The sequence below is a fragment of the Parasteatoda tepidariorum genome, chromosome 6 (assembly GCF_043381705.1).
Source record: "Parasteatoda tepidariorum isolate YZ-2023 chromosome 6, CAS_Ptep_4.0, whole genome shotgun sequence".
Lineage (NCBI taxonomy): Eukaryota > Metazoa > Arthropoda > Arachnida > Araneae > Theridiidae > Parasteatoda > Parasteatoda tepidariorum.
In genome coordinates this window covers 62,797,488-62,823,178 of record NC_092209.1, presented here as the reverse complement: position 1 = coordinate 62,823,178, position 25,691 = coordinate 62,797,488, and the positions used below count along the sequence as shown (strand labels likewise).

At 26.3% G+C, this 25,691-nt stretch overlaps 1 protein-coding gene across 2 annotated transcripts in view; it reads right to left on the bottom strand.

Annotated features, from left to right (window-relative positions):
* LOC107444278 (uro-adherence factor A-like) overlaps positions 1-25,691 on the bottom strand; it is a 706,709-nt gene that overhangs the window by 269,425 nt on the left and 411,593 nt on the right. Inside the window, exon 1 of one of the 2 annotated variants that reach the window (XM_071182439.1) lies at positions 14,555-14,902. The exons of the other annotated variant lie outside the window; for it this stretch is intronic. The gene's annotated coding sequence lies outside the window, so the exon portion shown is untranslated. Of the gene's footprint in view, positions 1-14,554; positions 14,903-25,691 lie in introns of those variants that run through there. 2 annotated transcript variants of the gene reach the window in all.

Sequence of the window (25,691 nt, the reverse complement as noted above, 5' to 3'; positions counted from 1 at the left end):
TTGTAGTGGTAGACACACTACAAGGTGCGATGTTAATTTTTAGGATTTTTGGATTTAAGGTGAGTATTTTTTTATGTTGCCCGATTATGTTAACAGCTTTTAAAAGCTAATTAGTAAAGCTTTATAAACGTGTTCTAAACAAAATAAGTCTAGGAACCATATTTAAACCATGGAGTCATAAGCCTAAAAAATCTAATCGTGGTTGCCGAAAAAAATAATAATAAATTTGCGAAATTTTTGAGTCCATTACCTGTTAAAAATAACAGAACAAGATTTCAGACAATAATAAAATTTAAATGTGTAAAGAAATGATTTTAAAATTCCACTTGTATTATTAACTAAAGCATGATAATAATAAAGGATAGAGCAATGTATTTTCAACAGAGTTGAAAATTCGACATTATATATACTTCCGAAAATCGATGAAGTCTGAGTTGCTTGAACATTTCGCATATTACTCAGATATTGTGTATAATGCTGATTGACAAAATAGTGAAGCATAAAATATGAATTATATAATATGAGTTACATAATATAATTAAGATAGATCAGCATTAGTTGAAAAAAAATTCTGGGTGACGCAAGGAAGTTCATATTTTATTATGTTTCCTTTAATAAGAAAGACAGATTTTTAGTAATCACCATGAATTATTAATAAACTTCACGTGACATCTACTTTCTGATATGTACATGTCGATATTATTTACACTAGTATTCTTTTAAGGTAAAATTCCATTGTTTGGTATTTCCTACACTGATGATTTTTACTGTAATTTTAGACTGTTTAACTATTTAGAAGCTGTTTTACTAGCTCAAAAAGTAAAAACCCCTTTTAAAAATTTCAAACTACTTTCCGGTAATAGACTTGCCATTTTTTAGTTTAATGATGAGTTAAAGAATTTCCACAAACCTTAATTTTGATGTAATCTTGACGGTGACTAATAAAACACGCATAAAACACATACAGAAATTAATATTAATCACAAACAATGATTAATTTGTATTTAATTTTTAAATCACTTCAGTTTCAAAAATACCTCAAATTTGAAAATATTTGAAAAATATTTGGAAGCTGGTTTACTAGCTCAAAAAGTAAAAACTCATATAAAAATTTCAAACTCCTTTCCGGTAATAGACTTGACACTTTTTAGTTTCATGATGAGTTAAAGAATTTCCACAAGTCTTAACTTTGATTTAATCTTGATGATGACTAATAAAACACGCATAAAACATCTAAATTTAAAACAATGATCAAGTTGTATTTAATTTTTTAAACCACTTCAGTTTCAAAAGTACCTCAAATTTGAAAATAATTGAAAAATATTTAAAAGCTGGTTTGCTACTCAAAAAATAAGAACTCATATAAAAATTACAAACTACTTTCCGGTAATGGACTTGACATATTTTAGTTTCATGATGAGTTAAAAAATTTCCACAAGCCCTAATTTTGATTTAATCTTGATGATGACTAATAAAACACGCATAAAACACATAGAGAAATCAATATTAATCACAAACAATAATTAGTTTATATTTAATTTTTTAAATCACTTCAGTTTTAAAAATACCTCAAATTTGAAAATAACGAATATAATAAAGTAATTACAATTTTAATTTACGAGACTCTTTTTCGCTCGAAAAATTGTCAACGAATATTGTATTTTCATAAAGCACACCAAAGCGCATTTTTCAAAATAAAATTTATTTGTAAAATAGTTTTTATTGCAAAATTTTAATAGACTTGTCTAGGAATTTACACCGTTTGTATATGAGTCGCAGTTGCTCAGGGGATAGAGAGTTCGTCACTCAATAAGATGACCAAGGTTCAAATCCTAGCAGTGGCTGGTTGATGCAAATTCTTCTCTCGGCTTGCAAGGACCACATTGATGACGGAAAATATTCTCAGTGGTAGACGGATCATGGTTTAGAATCCCTGTGCCGTTGGGCTAATCGTGGTTTTTTTGTGTGATTTTTTTCTCCATGTAACGCAGATGCGGGTTAAGTCGGGTTAAAAATTCCTCCGCGTAGCTAGTTCATCCCTATGTTTGCTTTAGGAGTTGTAGTTTGGATTGAATTTGAAATTACATGGCTACTGAGTTGAACATTAAAAATAACAAGCTTAGAATTAATTTGGTTTCCCCGGTTATAAAATGCAACACACCGGTTGTAAAATAAAAATTAAAAAAAAAAGTTTCATTGTAACGCATGTAACCTTACACTATTTGTCCCTCTAAATTTCATGAAATAAATTTTGATAATGAGTAAATTGTTTGATAGCATTTTTACTTTTTTTAATGTATACCGAATTTTAAGTACATCAATTAAAAATTATTTAATTTTCTAAAGAAAAAATTCTGTTTGGTCCACACGCATTATATATGCCCTGTTTGACCTCCTTACTAAGCATTTATCTTAGAAATCAGGGAAGAAATTAATTACAAGTAGCCTACAGCCCAAGAACAATACGTCTCCACAATCCTTAAGATTACAAGGCTCAACCTCACTGCAGGTCAGGATAAAATCATTAATTTTATGAAGTTGGCTAGCTTACACGAACAGTTGTATGAATTTACAGCCAGAGCATAACTAAAGAATACTTTTTACCATAAATTGTACTTACATCAAAAAAAAAAAGTCTTGAAACTCTAAACACTTTGTTGTGATTGCCGAATGAAGATTCCGATGTATTTTTGTTAATTAAAACTCACATTTATATCAAGGTGACTGTTTAATTCTATATTAATGAAAGGGAAAAATAAAAATTCGATTGTGTAAGGAAAAGAAAACACTGCAGTTTTATAAACTATTAGTCATGTTTGCAGAACAGTAGAGCATATTGCATTAAGACTTAAAAACCTTACTTAAAATCTATGCATGACATTTTTGTATAATAATAAACCATTGCATAATGATTATAATGTGTAATTATTTTTAAAAAAATATGAAAAATTAAAACATGTAAATATTGACAAATGTAATTTCAATCAAAGTAAGAATATATTGCCCAGACAAAAGAATTCTGGTAAAATTATCGTATAATTATAATACTTCTATTTAAAAAAATCATAATTCCTGCTATAAAAACCAAAATACACGGTATTTAAACTATTTATTTGGTAATTTTTTCCTTTCATACATTAACGTTTCACTGGAAATTCTTGTTTTTAAAATTATATTTCTTATTACTATATTTTTTTCAAAAAAAAAAATAAAAAACTGATGAAAAGTAAATTAAACAGAATAAATTGTTTATGCCATTGTCTAAGGTATCATGATAAAATTACTAAATTGTACCATATTAACAAAATCTTATCACATATTATAAAACTATGTTTTTATGTTAATTTCTCCAAGATCATTATCAAACCGCTTTTGTAAGAATCATCAAGCTTCTTGGTTTTCCCATAGAGCCAGAAATACTGTGAATTTTTACGTATTTAGTAGTTTCAACCAAAGACTTAAACTATGAGTATTATTTCGAGTATTTTCATTAATTTTTGAATAATAAAATATAATAAAATATTTAAATAAAATATGTAGCGGGTATTTCAAAAATAAAATGATTAGAAAGAAAATAATTCATATTACTGTAATATTATTTTTTTAACTCAAGAAATATTTTTCAAAAAAAAAAGGAATAGCAATAATTCAATCAAAATCAGCACCTTTCAAATTTTTTTACAAAGAATAGTTTTAAAAAGTTGCATTTTTGTTTAAGTTGCTAATGAAACAGTTGCTAATGAAACAGTTGCTAATGAAACATTTAAAATAAATTATTATATTTTTGCATAAAAGGTTTTGAATACTTTTTTGTAAAAAATGACTCGTTGAATTACTCATGAAAATACTATTAAGAAAATGGAAAAAATTTTCAAAGCAAGATAATATGGATGCAATTTTTAAATAATATGGAGGCAATTTTTAAGCTAAGTATATGTAGATGTAAGTATTAGTATTAGAGGCTTTCCACATTTAAAAAATTAAACTTCAATCAAGAAAAGGTAATTCAGAATTTAAACAAAATTCAAAATTTTCAATAAAATCAAAATTAGGTGTATTAAAAGATGTTTTCATATTTTCGTCGGAAAATTAAGAAAATTTATCAAAAGTCCAATTTGCATATTAAGAAAATTTATCAATATTGCATTTTATAATTTATTGTGGATTGAACTTTAATTTTTTTCCGTTTCATTCCAGTTTTTTTGTTATTAGATTGAAACAAATACCATTCTATAATCACTTTTCTATGTTATATTAAGTACGGATTTTGTGTAATCTTAAAGCGCTTCCTCAAATATTATGTTAGGAGTTAAACTGTTGGATGATTAAACCATCAGCGTCTTAAGATGGGGATAAACATTAATGACCAACTTTATCCTCACCTTATCAAGGTGCCTAATAAATCAATGTCAACACCCCTTTCAGTTCAGTCAAAAGTGATTATTAATACCCTTTCCAAATGTCAAGAGTTCCACAGTTCAATTAATCTCGAATAAATATCAATATCGAAATGCTTTAGTATATTAAAATTTACATTGTGTATTATGTATGTGTATATTCTGTGCATTATTTAAATAATATATTATCGCATCTATCAATTTTCCCTTTTTCATTATTTATTATCTGTAATATTTCGTTCACGATAGCAAAGTATAATCCAATGTAGTAAAATGCTAAAAAAATAAAATCAAAATACAAAGATGATACGACTATATTGTAAAAAACTAATTTCTTCGCTGAAAGTTTAAATGTAATCCGAGCATATATCATAAGCGTTAAGAATAGAAATCTAATTCTTGTAGCAATTTAATGTGACTGGGCATGCATTTAATTCCCGCTGCCTTTAAATTTAGTTTGAGAAGCTTGCAACAGAAGGTGCTTAGGGTTCTTTTTACTTATCTTCCCTTTGCGTTTGCTTGTTCTGTTCATTAATCACAACTAGTAATAGTGGCTGATGATTAACATTTTAAAATATTGAAATTTTATTTTTATTCCTGAAAGATTTTGAACTATTTTGTTGTAGTTTTCAGTTAGTTTTCTTTAACTTACAGGTTTTACCGTCTGTAGTGCCATCTGACAAAAAAACTTTAAACTGAAATCAAAAACTTTGGGAATAAAACGTATACCCTGTTGCACGTGTTATAAAATTTTGAAAACTGGCAGTCTCATTTAGGAAACCCTGCAATCATCTGTGGCTACTTCTATGTTCATAACAATGCCTATCTATATACCTCTACATCTATAAATCTATTTAACACTGCATATCTAAATCCATATATCTCAATTTCTATATATTATAATCTATATATATATAATCTATATATGATAAATATATATATAATCTATAAATGATCTATATATATAAATATTTTTTATATCTATAGTAGGGGGTGAGCCCCCTTTTCGCAGCGCTGACTGACCCCAAAGACTGCTTCGCAATAATTGTTTCTTGGAAGAAAATAGTTTTTTTTTTTTTTACAAAAGTTGAAATGATTGATTTTTATAATGTTTTTAAAAATCAACAATTATCTCAGCTTTGAACTCTTAAATAAAAAGCGTAATATACCAGTACAGGAAAATACTTTTATATTAGGAATACAAGAATATTTAAGGAAAACCAATACTTTTATAACTTTTATTAATTTTATGTTGATGGCAAACAAAACAAAATGGAAATGAATGAGGAAAAACTTGATTCTACCACGTGATTTTCGGCTAATAAAAATGCACGGCCAGCAATAGAAAACTGTGTTAGACCATTATGTTTTTATGTTATATAAAGATATATGTCTAATGTATGTCGTGTAAACTTTTGAAATAGTCTCTCTTATCCTTTTGGTATTCGAAATATGCTTGAAGGAAAGCTTTTAAAAAGATCAAGTGAAGTAAATTCTCATTAGAAACTCGTTAAGCTTTTAAATAGCATTTTCATTTTATTATGCTTTAGAGCTTTGAAATCTATAAGAAGATGTACCCTTTTTTATTTTTGCTTAGCTGAAAAATAATTGGTTTTGATGTTAAAAGCAGATATCTCTTTTTTAATTCAAGAATTAATCGTTTGAGTTTGATAATTGCAGTAAACATTAGTCGCTAGCTTCCTTAATGGAAAATATACTTAAGTTAAAACATGAATTGGCTGTTTTGATGAATTTATTGTACATTTGTTAATTTCAAAAGCGTTTAAGTTCACTCAATTTATGTTATACTTTTTAAATAAATACTAGACATTCGCGATTATATTATTGGAAACTATTTTCAGAAGATCTACTTCACAGAAACTAAATGTTTAGTATACACGTGTATGTTAATATTCAAATCATATTTATGTTAAGCATGCATGTAGTTTTAGAGAAGATGTATTTTTTGAGATTTTAAAATTGATTATATTGTGAATGAATTTTTGTATCGCTGAATAATATAAAGGAATTTATTCAAGTTTTGAATAACTTCAACGCGCTTTTTAATTGCGAATGAAGCAATTATTGAAAATATATTTGCTTGTAGAAACGTAAAAGTTTTTTTTTTTTGGTTTAAATTGCGTATGTTCAATAATAAAATAAACACTCTGCAGACAAAAATTTTATAAATACTATTGTTATGAAAATAGTTTCGCCCAATGTAAAAATCAAACATTTTCAAGAAGCATAGATATTTTTCAAATTTTACCCTCGCTCAAACGTTTAATAAGTTTTTTTTAAAAAAAAATCAGCTATAGGTATTATTATTACGGTGCGATAAAGTGCGATTTATTACAACCATTTTCTGGTTAAAAACTTTTGTTTTTGATCAGTAGAAAGAAATATGTTTCGCGCTCTTTTAAAACAGAGTAAAATGCTTTAGTAAAGTTTGAAAATAATATAATTGTAATGTTAAAAAGAATTCTATATTTTTCAAACGGAGTTTAATTCTTTTCTAAAAATTAGCTTTAAGTAAAATTTGAAATTAATGGGACTAATAACTAAAGATTTTTCACCATGTTTCAGCTAAAGACAAATGCACCTGCAAGGCACGATATATTAAAACTATTTTCTGATTAAACATTTTTGTTTTTCATCTAGAGACATACGTAACTTTTGAACTCCTTGAAAGCGGCGTAAAATGCATGAAGTAAATTTAAAAAATGATATAATTTTACTTTAAAAATAATTTCTATATTCTTGACATGACGTTTAATTCCTAGTTAAAAACTAGTTTTGAAATAAAATTAGAAAATAATGGGACACTGGAATAAAGAATTTTAAATTTTTTCAGTTCAATTTATTTTCTTAGAAACGTTGTGCGCTTACTAATAAATTGGTAGTCAATCATAAGATAGAAATAAGTCAAGTAATTGCTGCTAAACTGCATTAGCCTTAAACTCTTATCTCTGTCTTTCTCAGAATTTTGAAGAAAAAAAAATAAAAAGTATAATTTAAGTTTTCAAAAAAGCCTTAGTCGATTTTGATTTAATTACATTTAAAAAAGCTGAAGGTATGTTAATATCAATAAAAAATGAATTATCTTAAAAGAAAATGCTTAAAATTCTTTTGTAATTCTATAGCTACTTCGATTATATGTATTGACATTTACGAAGACGAGTAATTTATCTGAATAGAAAAATAAACTTAAAAATAAGTTTTTGTTACATTGCTTTAGGTAATGTATGAATTAGCGCCACTTATAGTACACTTAAAAGTAAGTACGATCAAAACTATATGGATATGGTGATTTTAACCCTCTACGGAAAAACCAAAAAGCTCAGTAATTGTCACCGAAGCGCTTTAGTAATGATAATGGTCAAATTTACAATAAACATGGATTTATAATATGAGATAAATTTTAGTAAATGTAGTAAAATTTGATACTTTTATCATGATACCAAACAGCATGGCGCAAAAACCATTAATTCGGTTAAAGTCACTTTTTAGCTTTATATTTTTTACCAAATGAGTGTTAGTAGAAACTATAATTTTGAAAACCAGAATTCCCAGTATACTGTTACTATATGAACGGAAAAATTATCAAATAAATGGTTTAAATATTATAGTACGGTTTTAATAACTGGAATTCTGGATTTTTTTACCGTAAATATCATTACCATATAGTTCGGTTATTTTACTTCAATTTATTTAGCTTGTTAAAAATGGCTGACAGAAATTAGGAAATAAATTCTCTTGATAAAAGTTAATTTTTGTCAGTAGAAGTGCGTTAATGGCCTCTTAATAATAAAAAAAAATATTTGAGTCATTGTGTTGGTAAAATGAGTTTGCTGAAGGTTGCCTTCAACAATTTAAATCAATATATCCGTTGCGCATTCATAAAGTATATAAATTGACTTCATATTAATAAACTCAAAATACATGTTAATTAGAGATCATTAAAAAAAAAATGCACCCATATTTTTATTTGTTTGCTAAATAGATCTATGGATTATCGTCGCCCATAATATTTGTACAAATAAATTGATTTCCGTACAAATAAATTGTTAATTATTCATGCATCTATTACATTTCTAATATAACTAAACAATTTGCCAGATATATTTGTAATTATATTCACTCCAATCATTCTCGAAACATAATTTTATTTTTATATTACATTTACAAAAGTTCCTTTTTTATTTACCTAAAATTCTCTTTTAGATAGCCCCTTTCTTTCTTATCTCCTAGACTCAAAAATATCATTTTTTTAAATCCAGACTCTTCTAAGATATTTCTTCAAAAAATGTTTTTGGCATACAAAAGGATTTTTTATCCCGATAGATGTTTTTTTTTCCATATGTCTTGAAATATTTAACTTATATACTCGCCAAAAAGTGTATTTTCTTTTCTATCCTGTTCGAAAGTTTCGATTACAGTCTTAGGGCGTGTATAAATCTTTTCGGCATTTCGCCAAATCTCGTCAATAACCCTTTACATTTAAGGTGCAAGTCAAATTATTATTTGATGAGAGGGGTAGAATGGGCGTGATAAACAAAGACCGATGAAGATAAGATGAAGGGTGGAGTGATCTTCTTTTAAGGAAAAAAAGAATGTTTCCCTTTGAACTGTTTCAATGAAACTTTAAAGTTAATTGAGTGTGTGACTCAATTGTTCTTCTTTATGTTCTTTAAACTTTTAGAACTAAACCATTGGTCCTATTATATATATATCTATATATAAGGACCAATGGTTTAGTTCTAAAANACAACAAGAAGTGTAAATGTGAATTTGAGTGAATTAGCTTTAACGCTTATGTGTTAACAACAAGAAGTGTAAATGTGAATTAGAGTAAATTAACACTAAAGTTTATGTGTTGACAACAAGAAGTGTAAATGTGAATTTGAGTGAATTAGCTTTAACGCTTATGTGTTAACAACAAGAAGTGTAAATGTGAATTAGAGTAAATTAACACTAAAGTTTATGTGTTGACAACAAGAAGTGTAAATGTGAATTTGAGTGAATTAGCTTTAACGCTTATGTGTTAACAACAAGAAGTGTAAATGTGAATTAGAGTAAATTAAGACTAAAGTTTATGTGTTGACAACAAGAAGTGTAAATGTGAATTTGAGTGAATTAGCTTTAACGCTTATGTGTTAACAACAAGAAGTGTAAATGTGAATTAGAGTAAATTAACACTAAAGTTTATGTGTTGACAACAAGAAGTGTAAATGTGAATTTGAGTGAATTAGCTTTAACGCTTATGTGTTAACAACAAGAAGTGTAAATGTGAATTAGAGTAAATTAACACTAAAGTTTATGTGTTGACAACAAGAAGTGTAAATGTGAATTTGAGTGAATTAGCTTTAACGCTTATGTGTTAACAACAAGAAGTGTAAATGTGAATTAGAGTAAATTAAGACTAAAGTTTATGTGTTGACAACAAGAAGTGTAAATGTGAATTTGAGTGAATTAGCTTTAACGCTTATGTGTTAACAACAAGAAGTGTAAATGTGAATTAGAGTAAATTAACACTAAAGTTTATGTGTTGACAACAAGAAGTGTAAATGTGAATTTGAGTGAATTAGCTTTAACGCTTATGTGTTAACAACAAGAAGTGTAAATGTGAATTAGAGTAAATTAACACTAAAGTTTATGTGTTGACAACAAGAAGTGTAAATGTGAATTTGAGTGAATTAGCTTTAACGCTTATGTGTTAACAACAAGAAGTGTAAATGTGAATTAGAGTAAATTAAGACTAAAGTTTATGTGTTGACAACAAGAAGTGTAAATGTGAATTTGAGTGAATTAGCTTTAACGCTTATGTGTTAACAACAAGAAGTGTAAATGTGAATTAGAGTAAATTAACACTAAAGTTTATGTGTTGACAACAAGAAGTGTAAATGTGAATTTGAGTGAATTAGCTTTAACGCTTATGTGTTAACAACAAGAAGTGTAAATGTGAATTAGAGTAAATTAACACTAAAGTTTATGTGTTGACAACAAGAAGTGTAAATGTGAATTTGAGTGAATTAGCTTTAACGCTTATGTGTTAACAACAAGAAGTGTAAATGTGAATTAGAGTAAATTAAGACTAAAGTTTATGTGTTGACAACAAGAAGTGTAAATGTGAATTTGAGTGAATTAGCTTTAACGCTTATGTGTTAACAACAAGAAGTGTAAATGTGAATTAGAGTAAATTAACACTAAAGTTTATGTGTTGACAACAAGAAGTGTAAATGTGAATTTGAGTGAATTAGCTTTAACGCTTATGTGTTAACAACAAGAAGTGTAAATGTGAATTAGAGTAAATTAACACTAAAGTTTATGTGTTGACAACAAGAAGTGTAAATGTGAATTTGAGTGAATTAGCTTTAACGCTTATGTGTTAACAACAAGAAGTGTAAATGTGAATTAGAGTAAATTAAGACTAAAGTTTATGTGTTGACAACAAGAAGTGTAAATGTGAATTTGAGTGAATTAGCTTTAACGCTTATGTGTTAACAACAAGAAGTGTAAATGTGAATTAGAGTAAATTAACACTAAAGTTTATGTGTTGACAACAAGAAGTGTAAATGTGAATTTGAGTGAATTAGCTTTAACGCTTATGTGTTAACAACAAGAAGTGTAAATGTGAATTAGAGTAAATTAACACTAAAGTTTATGTGTTGACAACAAGAAGTGTAAATGTGAATTTGAGTGAATTAGCTTTAACGCTTATGTGTTAACAACAAGAAGTGTAAATGCGAATTAGAGTAAATTAAGACTAAAGTTTATGTGTTGACAACAAGAAGTGTAAATGTGAATTTGAGTGAATTAGCTTTAACGGTTATGTGTTAACAACAAGAAGTGTAAATGTGAATTAGAGTAAATTAACACTAAAGTTTATGTGTTGACAACAAGAAGTGTAAAGGTGAATTTGAGTAAATTAGCTCTAAAGTATATGCGTTCACAATACGAAGACTAAATAATTTGAGTAAATTAGATTTAAAGTTTAGGCGTTGACAATAAGAAATAAAGTTAACGCCTACTTTCTGTCAAGAAGTTCCCCCCTGGTGAGATTTATAATTGACTTTAGATACATTATAATAATTTTTTAATTGAAGACCCTGGTGGAAAAGAATTTTAAGTGACATTTTAGTGAATCGGAGTGTATTCGCCCTAAAGATTATGCACTGACTATACGATGTAAAGATTATGCCCGTCCTCTGTTTATTGCAAGCCATTGTGTTTTTGGAGAAAGCTATATATCAATTTATTTTAGATGCATGGTAAATAAACTTTAATTCAAGCGCCTAGTGCATGAATGTTTTCATTGGCATTTAGAGAATTTGAGTGAATTAAGGTTTATGTGTTGACAAAAAAAAGTAAATATTACGCCTACTCTCTGTCAGTAAGTTTAAGTTTATCGTAACTTAAAAATCAATTGACTTCAGATACATTGTAAACAAATTTTAATTGAAGACATCAGTGGTTGAATGTTTTAAGTGATATTTAAATAAATCAAGTCTAAAGTTTATGCACTGACAGTAAGAAGTAAAAATTATGACTTCCCTCTATAAGCCAACTTCGGCTTGATGAAATCTATATATCAATTTACTTTAGATGTATAGTAAATAAACTTTAAATCAAGCACTTAGTAGATTTAAGTTTTAATTGACATTTTAGAGAGTTTGAGTGAATTAGCTCTAAGATTCATACGTTCACAATAATAAGTAATGATTACAGTTACTGTCTGTAAGCAAGTTTTTGCTCGGCGAAATTCATAAATCAGTTGACTTTAGTAATCAATTGATTCATTGTAAACCAATTTTAAATGAAGAGACTTGAGTGGGTGAAGGTTTTAAGTGACATTTTAGTGAACTTGGGTGAATCAGATCTTAAGTTTATGTGCTGAAAATGAGAAGTAAATGTTATGTCTAACCTCTCTACATTGGGAACAGGTTTCCACTTGTCGAAATTCACACATCAATTTACTTTAGATACAGTGTAAGAAAAAATTTTTTGATGACCTTAGTGGATGAAGGTTTTAAGTGACATTTTGGCGAATTTGTGTAAATTGTTTCGAAAGTTTATTCGTTTACAAAGCGGAATACAGGTTACGCTTATTCTCTGTTTATTCCAAGCACTCTTCTACTTGGCGAAATCTATTAATTGCTCATGCGTATTTACATGTAATAGGTTTTGTTTTCTTGATGTTTTAATTTGTAACAAAACGGAAGGCTTTTAAGGTTATTTATTGGGGTTTGTTTTCAAATGTACTTTAAACCATCTTTTGCTTTGAAAACATTCAAGACGTGCAACTCAGTATCTTTATTCATTGACTTATTCAAAATTTCAATATTTGGCAAAATAAATGAAGATTGTAAAGTTTAATTAAATAAGACTAAAACAATATCATTAAATAAGAAATCTTGATTTTTAAAAATGTAATTCAGAACCCTCTCCGTTTTAGTGCATACTTCAATTGATCAGTGAATTTAATGCAATGTTTTTAAAAAACAAGGTGTTAAAAAAAATCCTTAGGAAAGAAAGAGATGTTTTAATACGAGTTTTGAATAATTTTTTCAGTTATGTTTTCTTAAGCAAACAAGCAAATATTATGTTTGCAATAATTTTATTTTTAATTTTATTAATTGTTGATAAACCAAAAGTTACTTTTAGCTTAATTAGGCGATATTATAGATTTAAAAGCTTTCCTTATATATGGTATTGAGTGAAAAGGAGTTTTCATCTTACTAGTTATCCTCTTCAATGTTTAATGAACTAATCCTCAATGTTTATGTGACCTAAATATTAGCAAGTTTTCATCTTATAAATATTTAGTTTAAATACACATTTAATAATATTTAGAAGTTTGTATTCATTTCTATGCTTGATCATTAAACATGTGAACAAATTGTGTACAAAAGCCACATATGTAATTAAATCAAAAGATAATAACAGAAAAAAAATACAATTCTAGTTAACGAAAACTAAAATATACGGTATTTAAGCCAGTAATTTGTTAGTTTTTACGTTAACAGAATAGCTGTTTACGGGGAATTCTAGAGTTTAAAATTATAGTTTTCATTACTAAGCATTATTTCCGAATAATTTTTTTTATGCTATGCACTAAAGTAACATAATAAAATTACCAAATTTTATTACATACTAGAAAATTATGTGTTATTTGCTGAAAATCATGTTTATTTAAATATCAATCAATTGAAATACGTTAGTCTTTTATAAAATATTAGTCTTTACTTATAAACTAAATATAAACAATTCAATAGTTATAATACAATTTACTTTCAAATAGTATTATAGTTTTTGATAAAATATTAATTCCAGTTTCACATAACTCTAAAAGGTTCTTTGAAAAATAGAAAAATTTCACCAAATTATTTACTTGCGAAAAATCTGCCAAGTTTTTGAATTTCTACTCATTTCTTAAAATTTTGTATTTATTATTATTTCACTGGTTTTCAGTTTTAGCAAAACTGATGCAATAAAACAAAAATAATGTTAATGATTTTTTTTTTATTTTACTATTTAAAAAGAATTTATGACGATATTATTTCATTAAACAGAATTTATAACGAATTGCATTAAAGGAATTTATATTTTTATTAAAAAGAATTTATAACGATATTATGAAATTTGAAATAATTAATTTTCCAATAAATAACCGTTTTAAATAATGATAATTATTTAAAACTCATGGTATTGAAATAAGTTTTCGTACTTTTAATGAAAAATAAAATGTATTTATATTAAATATACTAACTTTAGTATAAAAAAAAGTAACACTTATAAAATGAAAATAACTTTTTCTTAAAATTTAATTTAAATGAAAATAACTTTTTCTTAAAATTTAATTTAAATGAAAAGAAACCTAAAGCCATAAACATCCATTTATCGATCTCAAGTGGCGTAAAAACAGATCAATTAACAAAGTTATTTGGTGTATACATGCTTATAGTTTTGATGATTTATTCATAATTTGTTTTATTAAACAAATTGTATTAGGAAAAGAATAATTTTAATAAATATATAAATGGTAAATACTGAATTATATTTTGGAAATAGCTTAATGTATGAAACTGAAAATAAATATATTATTTATATACATTCAGTTGTTTAAATAACATTAAAATTCTATGCTTTGTACATACCTTTTTGCTTACTCCATTTTGAAGAAAAAAAATCACGAAACACTTATTAGTGTTTATTAAATTTACAGTAATCCACACACGCTCTGGAAATGAGTTTCTGTTTTCTCAAAACGAAAAGTTTTATCGGAACATTTTAATGCAACATCATCAAATATATTATCTATTTTAATATGTAGGTATGATGACAGATATTTGGTTGCAATTTTTCATTCAAAATTAATATCAAGCACATAGCATTCATAGAAAGTTTATCGTGTTTGCAGTATATACGAACACTTCTTGAAACGTGGGGAGCAACTGGAGTTAGGAAGATGAAGACTAGTGCCATGCGGCTTTCCATCTGAACTCAGGGTTGTTGGTAAAAACGATCATATTTGGCGATGCCAATAAACTAGGGAGGTCGCCAAATAAACAAATCGAGAAAAGAAAAATATTAAAAAAGCTAAACATCTAGGGCATATCGAGAACAATTTTAATTTATTTCAAAATTATGCTAATATATTACTTTTAAAAATTACTGATGTGTTTGTTTAAGAAAGGGATGCATTAATGTAAAAGTTTAAAATGCATGTGGTGCCAAGTCAAATTTATTCTTTCCTAAACTTTTCGTCAAAATATGTTATGCATTCAGTCCTTTGAAATTCCTTTTATTTTTGTATGTCATGTTTGAGTTAGTAAACTTTATTGTGTGCTTTCTTTTCGAGTTTTAAAGTGTGTTTTAAAAGAAAGAGTCAAAGCCTTGGAGAAATTAGGAAAATATAGAATCTTTATTTCTTATTTGTTCTTAGAAATCCATGAATTTATTTTTTGATGCCTTTTTTGAACAAGAATAATGAGGAATTCATGAATATAAATTATAGGGAACACTATTATGATAATAAATATCATGTCTTCATGAGTTTTTCTTTTTATTAGTGATGTACGAGGTGTTTTAGAATTCGATGTTAGTATTAAAATTATTTCTCTTATGAATTTTTATAGTGTTTTGTAGTTTGCACTATTATTAAGTTTTTAACTGTTTGAAGTTTAGACCAATTACTAAATATTAAAGAAACAAAAAAATTTTTAATTAGGGATATTTTTAAGGCATTGTTTATTTTATATAATCTTTTTTCTTTCTATTTTTTATTGTATTCGTTTAATATTTATAATGACATTAATTAGCAAATTTTTTTTTGTACATGCAGTTAAAACTGCTTTTTTGGAAAAAAATATTAAAAAAAATTAATTTGTAAGTTTACAGAAGAACAAACACTCTATTGTATACTCTAGAACAAATGTTGCATGAAATGAATACAATATTCATCATATATAAAGCAAATTATTTTTAAGAAAAATTTTCGTTTATTTAAAATTTCACGACCGCTTTATATTTACTTTCATAAAGCTGCAAACATGATTACATGTTAGAATGATTACATCATTCTAAGTAACATTTGTTCGATACTATATTTAAAAAAAATGTTCAAAAAAATTAAAATTGTTCTTAAAAATTTGTAGTGTGAGATATTTTTTTAAAATTGGGTCCAACTAAAAATGCTTCAAAAAATCTCTCTATCTTCGTTGTTCTAGATCTTGGTACATTAAATACTTGTACATGCATAGATAGCGCTCTAGAATAAAAAAATCCTTAATTCTCTGAAAATTTAATTGACCCAATGAATAACAATCAACTTAAATCCTACATAAAGGAAAAAATTTAAACCAAAACATTCAATCTTTTGATAAACAAATCACGCCAAATACATGATAAAGAGCCAAAACTAGTCACTCGTTTTATAATGAGGGATACTTTTCATCTTCCGTCAATGATCCTAACGCTAAGATTCAAGGAGAGGATTAATACGTTGTTTTCCCCAAACAATTGTTATGCATAGAGCGCCAATATTAAATAACGTTGTATGAAACAAGTAGAAATCATGTGATGACTTCGATAAATATTTTGATCGCAAAGCAAATATTTTCTCTCAATATTTGCGAGCAAATGCCTAAGAATTGCAAAATATTTATAACTTGGATTTCGAGATTTGTTAATTTTAGTAAACATCTTTGCAATAAGTAAATTATTAGATCAACATTAAAATTGTTTTTGTTATTTTTCATTTAAATAATTAAAGTAGAATTTCCATGAAAATGGTATTGATGCATTAAGAAATTTAATAGTAAACCAGTATTTGCATAAATTTTTAAATTTTAGACCTATCTAAAGCTTTTTTTCCGATTCACACATAAAATAGTTTTATTTTTAATATGCAAATTACCAACAAAATTAAAGTAACTAAAGTATCTCTGTTATACATTAAGCTGTTGTTAAGTAAGTTACTATCTGTTAAGTAAGCATTAAAGTATTTCTGTCGAAACATTTTAAATTACATCTTAAACCTCACTAATTCTTCTTACTGGTCAAATTTTTTTGAAAATTTATTTTTAATTTCAGAATTTTTTTCCTTCAGACTTTCAAATAATATTTTATCTTTATGAATAATCACAATGGTTTAAAATGATATAAAAATAATCTGTATTTAACGTAATAAATATACTTCAATGAAATAATATATATTTTTAATTTAAATATATTTTTTATCGATTTACTAGTAATTTATTTTTATTTAATTTGTTTTAATTTAAGTTATTTAACTTTATTTGGTTTATTTATTTTTTTAGTTATAAAAGCTAATCATTTTCGCATTAACCCGTTGTGGGCCAGGGGCTTATCGGGAGGTAAAGGCTCCACAATTTTGTGACCAACGACATGATTGTTGCAATGTGTTCGGATCAAATAATTTTATTCAAAACAAATAGGCATACTTTAAAAAAAACTAAAACATATTTGAACAAATCCGTTTTATTATCTTTAGAAGAAAAAATTGATATTTATCAGGGATGCAAAAGAAACAGAGGCTTACAAAATAAATTGTATTAAAAATATTTATTTTTAAGTGTTTTCCTTTATGGCTGTTTTAAAACTATAATGGAGAAATAAAAATAAACTTATAAAATGCGCATTATTTTATAATTTATCGGAGATGGTGCGTATTAAACTTCCTAGCCTTATTAAAAGCATAATAAACAAATTTTTTATTTCAACATATCTAAGAAAATTAATACATAATTATTTTTTTTTTAAATTGTGCCGTTAAAATGTTTTTTCCTTCATTTATGTGACATGATTTACTGGTTAAACTGATCAAAAGAGATCATGCTTTTTTCAGACATTTTATCAGAAAAATTTGCTGATAAAATGTTTTTGGTCAATCTATGAAATGAAATACAAAATAATTAGTGTCATGATTATCGAAAGAAAAATGCATGTAAAATATCAAAAAAACATTATTCAAAGTACGGACTTTTTTGATACACTGAATTTTTGTTCTAAAATAACCGGCAGCAGTTTGTTTATCCAATTAATCGTAAAGTTTATACAGTAAAGAACCCTTCTTACCTTTGCGGTTTTGAAACCGTTTTCAACGAGTATCGTTAAAAAACCACAAATACAAAACTATACGGTTTTTCACCATTTACAACTAGTATGGTTTCAAAGCTCTGAAAAAAGTGTAGAACTGGACATTGAAAATAGGTTTTGAGTTAGGTAATGCGCACTGGAGAGTGCAGGTCACAAATTGGCGAATGCAAGACATGGAAACTTTTCATGTTTATTAATAGCACTTACGATCAATAAAATGTCAGATCAAATGAATGATTAAGTCAATCTATCAATACGGACTGGTTATATCAATTAATAAAATAAATTATCAATAAACGATAAACGTAAAATTTTAATTTATTTTCTTTTTGCAGTACATAACTATAAATAATTCATTTTATTACATTTAGATTATGCGCCAAAAAGTTTTATAAAATTAATTTAAATACTTAAATATGCTTTAAAAAAGTAAATTAATTGTCTAATGATAACAAAAAAAGTTAAAGTTTAAGCGTAGAAAGGGAATAAAAGCGTTAGCCAATATTTATAATGTATTTTGTTTTCTTTTAGTGTGTGTACGGGTAAGTTTCAAGATAGATTGTCAAAAAAAAATTACGAAAATCATTTCAAACATATTTTAAACAGTTATTTTCGAGTATATATTTTTCAGTTATTTCGACATTGCCTGAATGTCATAATCAGATGTTTTTCAACTTCTACATTTGGTGATGAAGAGATTCACATACATCTGGAAAGTAGACAGTCATTACATGTGTCGATACATATGTTATTATGTAACTGATTTGAAATAGATTACTTAAACTTCCTATGCAAACAGTTCTCAAATTTTTTTAAAGTGTGTAAAATGTGACACATAAATACTATATTTAATTTTTTATTTTGCTTTGATAGTTATTAAACTCAACAGAAAAATCTCAATTACTCTATATATTACTCCATGCATTCCACTATACATGTAATTTTTTTCGACAATCTAAAAACAAAGATTTTATTATAAATCAAAAATATGCTTCAAGCTGTTTTTATTTACGAAATGAAAATTACATCAAAATGAAATTTATAAATGTTTGTTTTATCTCGTAGCCTATATTTTACATATTCTAAATATTTTCTATAATAATAATTAAGTTTTTCTAACTGAATTACTTATGCTCCTAAACATCTCTAATCTATGTTTTAAAAACGTCTTCAGTTTCATAAAAATACACATAATTTATATATTCTTTGAAAATTTCCACCAAGAATAGTTTGTAAAAATACAATTCTGATAGTATACAATTTTTTTAAAAAATATTTTAGTCCAAAATAGAGCAAGATTACAGTAAACAATGGAAATATTATGACTGTGCTTTAATCAACGTAGTGCATATATTGCCCAACTTTTAAAGCCATGGAGGAAATTGAAAATTTGAAAATAACCATGGAGTATTAAATTTTACCTCGCAGTTATTTGCAGCATTTCGTAAGTAAAGCGACAAAACAGCACAAATTATGCAAGGTTATTTTGCAAAATTTTACGTTTGCATAATATTAGATTTCGCAGTTTGCAAATTTTAGTTTTTGGACTAATATCTCACTGCAGACAGAAGAAGTATACATTGCAAAATTTATAATAAAATTTAAGGTAATACTTGTGAGCAAATATTTTTTTTCTTTTATTATTTTAGCATTGTTGCATTTGTAACAAATTTTTTACGTAGTTTCGTTGAAAACAAATTTTATGAGGAGAGCGTGGTCTGCAATATCATATAATATTCAGATAGTATTGCTAAGAATTAAATGTTGACATAAAAATGATTTTTTTTCTTCCGGGTGATAAATAAGCTAACACAATAAATGCTGTCATCTTTTTTTTTTAAATCAAGGCTTCAATTAAGTAGTGATAGTTATTTCTTAGACATTGAGAGCCTGAGAGCACAAAATATCTTAATACTAAAAAATAATTTATTTTCTATTTTTCTTATTTTTTTAAATTTTTTTTCTTACCAATTTTTGATAACTGTCAGACTAATTAATCGTTTTTTAAAGCATTTATAATTTTATTTTACTTTATATCGTTGTTTTTTGCTTTCTTATTTTTTGTGTGGAAATATTNATTTATTTTCTATTTTTCTCATTTTTTTAAAATTTTTTTTCTTACCAATTTTTGATAACTGTCAGACTAGTTAATCGTTTTTTAAAGCATTTATAATTTTATTTTACTTAATATCGTTGTTTTTTGCTTTCTTATTTTTTGTGTGGAAATATTACATTGCAAAATTGTATATATATGTATATATATATTCAAATATTTCCTTAGAATTATTTTTTGAATTTGCTGAAAGATACCTTCCTAGAAGTGAGACATTTGCGTGACTTTAAAAAAATTCAATTGAAACACCAAAACGAAAAAAAAATGCTTTTAAAAGGTTTAAGAATTAAATAAAAAGATGATATGTTTTGGATTGGTTCATTGATGTTCATAAAATATAAAATCTCAAATAAAAAATTAAATGATAATCAAAATTCTCACACTTTGTTAAGGAGTTATTATTTCTTTTAGTCTATATAGTGCATACGTGAGTGAAAAAAATCCATTAAAGATAAGCTCATAGCTATGATTTTTAGACAGTTATTTAATATTTAGCAGAGACACATGGATATTTATTACTAATTTGAGGTAAAAGACATTTTCAAGACACTAACCATAATAGGTAATGAAAATCTACAAGATTAAAATGGTCACCTGTCATAAGTATATGACAGTTGTCCAAGTAAATAATTAAATTGTTGTCTTGATTCAAAATTGCAGTGACTTTAATTGTTAACGTTGCCTAGTTAAGTAAATTGTTACTGCCAAATGTCAATTAAAATTAGTAATTTTATCTTACTTGGTAGACACATCACTTTAGTTACTAATTAAAGAAATGTAAGCTTGTCGTAATTAGAATTTATCTTTCCATTCATTTATAAACAATAAATAGCATAACTAACTACATTAGTCGATTAAAAATAAATATTATGTTTGTTGCTTATGCAAGGCCGATATCTTTTAATAATTTGAATTATGTCTTTCAAAAAACAGTCGAAGAAAGTTAAAAATAATAGCGAGAAACTTTAAAAAGTTTGACAAATTGAAAAATAAATTTTAAAAAAATAGAAAAAGATAAAAATTTAAGATTTTCTGTGCTCTTTTTAGAAAATTAATTATTCCTTTCTACCAAATTTTAAAATTAATTGTAACAGTGATTTTCAATTAACAAATATCAATACTATTTAAGAAGCAATTAAACAATGAACTTTAAATAAGCACCTATAAAATGCATAATCAGAGTAGGAAATTAAGAGGTACCGGTGCAGATTCCTGTAAAAATTGGTTAGACAATACTGAAGAAAACATTGTTTTGTAGTTTTTTCCAGTCAGCAGTGTCATCTGTTGGCATTTTTCATTATAATCAATTTTGAAATTTAGGGAGAAAATATGAATGAAAACCATTTATTTCTATATCCTTACTGATCAAATAAAAAAATGCTTAAGAAATACATTATGCATATTATGCGAAAATTATAGATGCGTACATAATAAAATGTTTAAATTTCAATCAGAAGTTTTATTTCTTTGAATATTTAGTAATTTATTAGCTGATTGAAAACTTCCTACGCTTAAAATATATATATATNATATGAAGAAAAACAGTCGATATGGTTCAAGCGCTTCAAAAATAGGCGCCCATTTTCATGACTTGTGAGACGTGGATGTAAACGTTACCCATTCACGTCTCTAAAGACTTGAAAAATCGAAACTACGACGCCATAAGTTATTTAAAGCATCCATTAAAAGTATAAGAAATAGAATTAAATAAAAATGAAGTTAAAAATTTAAATACAATAAGCCGAAATGGAAAAGCTCTGACAGCAGCATTAAACCAACATTGTCTTTATTACATAATTTAAATAAATATGGGAGAACTAAAATAAAAACCAAACGAAATTCAAAATTAATCATGTCAGCAAAAACGGTACTTCTTCAGGGGATACACTGTCTGCTAACACGCTTGAGCCTTCTTGTAGTCAGTTGTTCAATCAAAAATTTACTGTGCTCCGAGGACCCGTAACGTAGATAAAATGAGAATTAAAATACAATGCCTTAAAAATTCAGAGATTAAAATAAAAAGGAAAATCCAGTGAATATCCAGTGTAACAAAATTTTTAAATGACATAATTTACCGAAAATTGAATTACGTCATTATGAAGTGTCATTGGACTATCATCACTCTTTAACACATGCACACATGCCATGCAATCCGGATTTAAAGTGAAACTTAATTTTAGGAGGAGGATTCAATAGAGGTGAACGATGGAGTTTAATGAAAGGACATCACGGGGAGCTGACGTAACATTGGCATACAAAAACAGCCCCAGCGTCTAAGAAAATTTAACCGTTTACTGGTGGTTAAGTAAAATGCCGACAATAATTCAATCTTTAAAGTGATGTGATTTTTAAAAGAACTGCTTTTGTATTTTTGAAAAGACTCAAGGACTTACTTTTTAACACAATTTCTGAAGTAAACAAATTATTTACTGTAAAGTTTCAAGTTAAAGACAAAACGATTTTTTGGGTTTTTTAAATGAACAATTATAATATTATAATTATATAATTATATATTATTAATAATTTTTCAAAATTTTTAACAGAAATTTTCTTTGAAAAATTCAATTCTGTTTTAAGATTACTTTGTTTTTTTTATGAGACATCATGGTAAGGAATACTAATATTTTATGAAAAAAGAACATTTCTTATAGACGTTCCTAAATGAAATGATGTTAGATTAAATATTTTTTTTAAGAATAGCTCCCTGAAATAAAGATGAAAACTCCTCTGCTGGTTGGATTTTTTTTCAAATGATTTTATTTGTTTCGTTTCATTTTTGCGAAAGATAAAGTCGAAAATATTCTAAGAAATATAAAATTTTACTGTTATCATATTGGTGGTATTTGTTGGATTGCGCTGTTACAGGAAAAATGTTTTAGTGACGTATAAAAACTGTTTTCTTTTAAGAATTTTCCCTTTCTGATTCTAAAAATTAAGGTAGTTTAAAAAAGCATTTCATGATATTTTTTGGTCATTTGTGATATTATTCTGATAACGACATTTATTTTCATAAAATATTGACACTGATATATTTTCGCATATAACGTAAGCCAAACTTATCTAGCAAGATAGAAAAATATTTTGAGAATGTAGCAATCGAACTGCTAGTTTTTAGCTCTAAAAATTTGCTTTTCAGTGAAAAAAATGTTTTACTTATATTTTTTTTGTGAAATTATTCTGATAACGATATATAGTTTCTCAACATTTTGACACACTGATATATTTTTACATACAACTTAAATCCAAATTATCTAATGAATTTCAAAACTTATATTGAGAAAGTAGCAATCGAATTACTTGTTTTCAGTTCTAAAAATTTGCTTTTCAGTGTAAAAACTAATGTTATACTTAAGATTGTGTTTGTGAAATTATTTTAATACCGATATTTATTTTCACAACGTTTTGACACTGATATATTTTAAAATATAACTTAAATACAACTTATCGAACGAGTTCAAAAACTTATTTTTATAATGCAGTAATCGTAATGCCTGTTTTTAACTCTAAACATTTGCTTTTCAGTGAAAGAAACTAATGTTTTACTAATAATTTCTTGTTAAATTATTCTGATAACGATATTTTCAAAGAAATTTGACGATGATATATTTTAGCATATAACTTGATTTGAGCATTAAGGAAAACATTGCATTAAGGCCAGGAAATTGAAAGATATTCCTGTCAGGTATTGAACTTTGTTTCAACTATAAAGCTTTTTTGTTTATCAAGATTTAGGTTTTGGGTACAATAGTCCTCTGGTCGATGTGCCCTGCTCTTTGGAGCTGCCTCTAAGTCTAGCATATAACCTGAGACGCCTGTATCTTATGAGTTGAAAAAATTATTTTTATGAAGTAGTGATCGAATTGCTTGTTTTTAGTTCTTAAAATTTGGTTTTCAGAGTAAGTAACTAATATTTAACTAATATTTTCTTTCCGCCATTTTGTTCGGTTGTCCTGCCTGCCTTCACCATTCTTCCTGCTTTGTCTAGTTTTCCCCAAACACCATTCTGCCTTCTTTCCATTTTTGAACATAAATATATTTATAGCAGAAAAAATTAAGTGCGAGCTTTAAAAGATGTGTGCTTACAAATTAGTTTTTGCGATGCTAAAGAACACTTTTTAAACTCTTTGAAGTTCTACTACTACTAAGTTCTGCTACTTGAGTTCACAGAGAAAAAAATTCTAGTAAAATTACCAGGCTTTATAGTAATGACATTTCTAATTAAAAAAAACTAATTCTAGTAATAAATCCAAAATTTATGGTATTTAAAGAGCCACTAATTTGGAATTTTTTTTGGTTTACATAAAAGTCTGGTGTCAAAAATATAGTTTTTATTACCAAACTTATAGTTAAAAATACAAATTTGGAAAGTAAATTTAATTTATAAGCAATCGGGATAAAAGTACCTAGTTTTGCCATACATTAAAACACTATATTTTAGGGTTAATTTAACCAAAATCATTACAAAAGAAATTTTGTGAAATTAAACCAGCTTTTTAGGGCTCCCATGGAGCCAGAATCACGTTAAATTTCACCATAATCTTGTAGTTTTGACCAGACTTTTTTGACGAGTGCTAGTCAAAAAAAAGTTTGAGTAGTCAGACCCGTTGCATTTGGAAGTTTCCAATCATCTGATAAGACAGATCGCGAGATTTTAGAACTTTTTATTTGTTTGTTTTGGAAACTCTATTGTCTGTACCATTAAATGAACTATCAAATAATGGTCTGATTTCAAGAATTTAGTCACATGCGTCATATTTTCAACAGTGCTTTTCACTGATAGTCATCCAGCGTCAATTCAATGTTGAACTCTACACTACTTACAAAATCTTCTTCTGACACCAACAAACTTACTTTAACTCATTTATATTTTTTCTCAGTGTTTTAAAGTAAATATCATTTGTCCCTAAATATTATTAACTACGAGATTATTATAAATTTCTCAACACCAACGAAATTAAATTGAAAGTTTGTTGAAAATTTTTTTTTCTGGGATGACAGGACGCACACGTGAGACTCGAGAAGCAAATATCAATAAATTTAGCACGTTAATGAATTTTATACTCTTGTCGATTACCTTGATTCATAACATGTAAATTCATGTATCTGAAAATGTAATTTTAGCTATATATTTTTTATTTAAAATGAATTCCTTGATGCACAAAAAAATATACATATTTAAAAAAAAATCTTGGAATTTAGGTTCAAATAATAGCTTAAATTCAAATAAATAAGTCTTTAGCTTCAAAAAGGGAACGGTATTTCAAATTTAAATAACTAAGTAAAATAAAAGGTTATTGCAACAAGATTTTTTGTTTATCACACAGAGAAAAAATTCTTGTAAAATTACCCAACTGTATGATAATGACATTTCTGCTAAAAAAATGTAACTCCGGTTAATAAAATCAAAATTTACGGTTTTGAAGCCATTATTCAATTTGTAAATTTTTTGCTTACATAGTAATTATTTACCAAAAATTCTAGCTTTCAAAATTATAGTCCTTTTTACCACAAATTTCGTAAAAAATATAAAAATGAAATGCAAATTCTACGGAATAAATCGT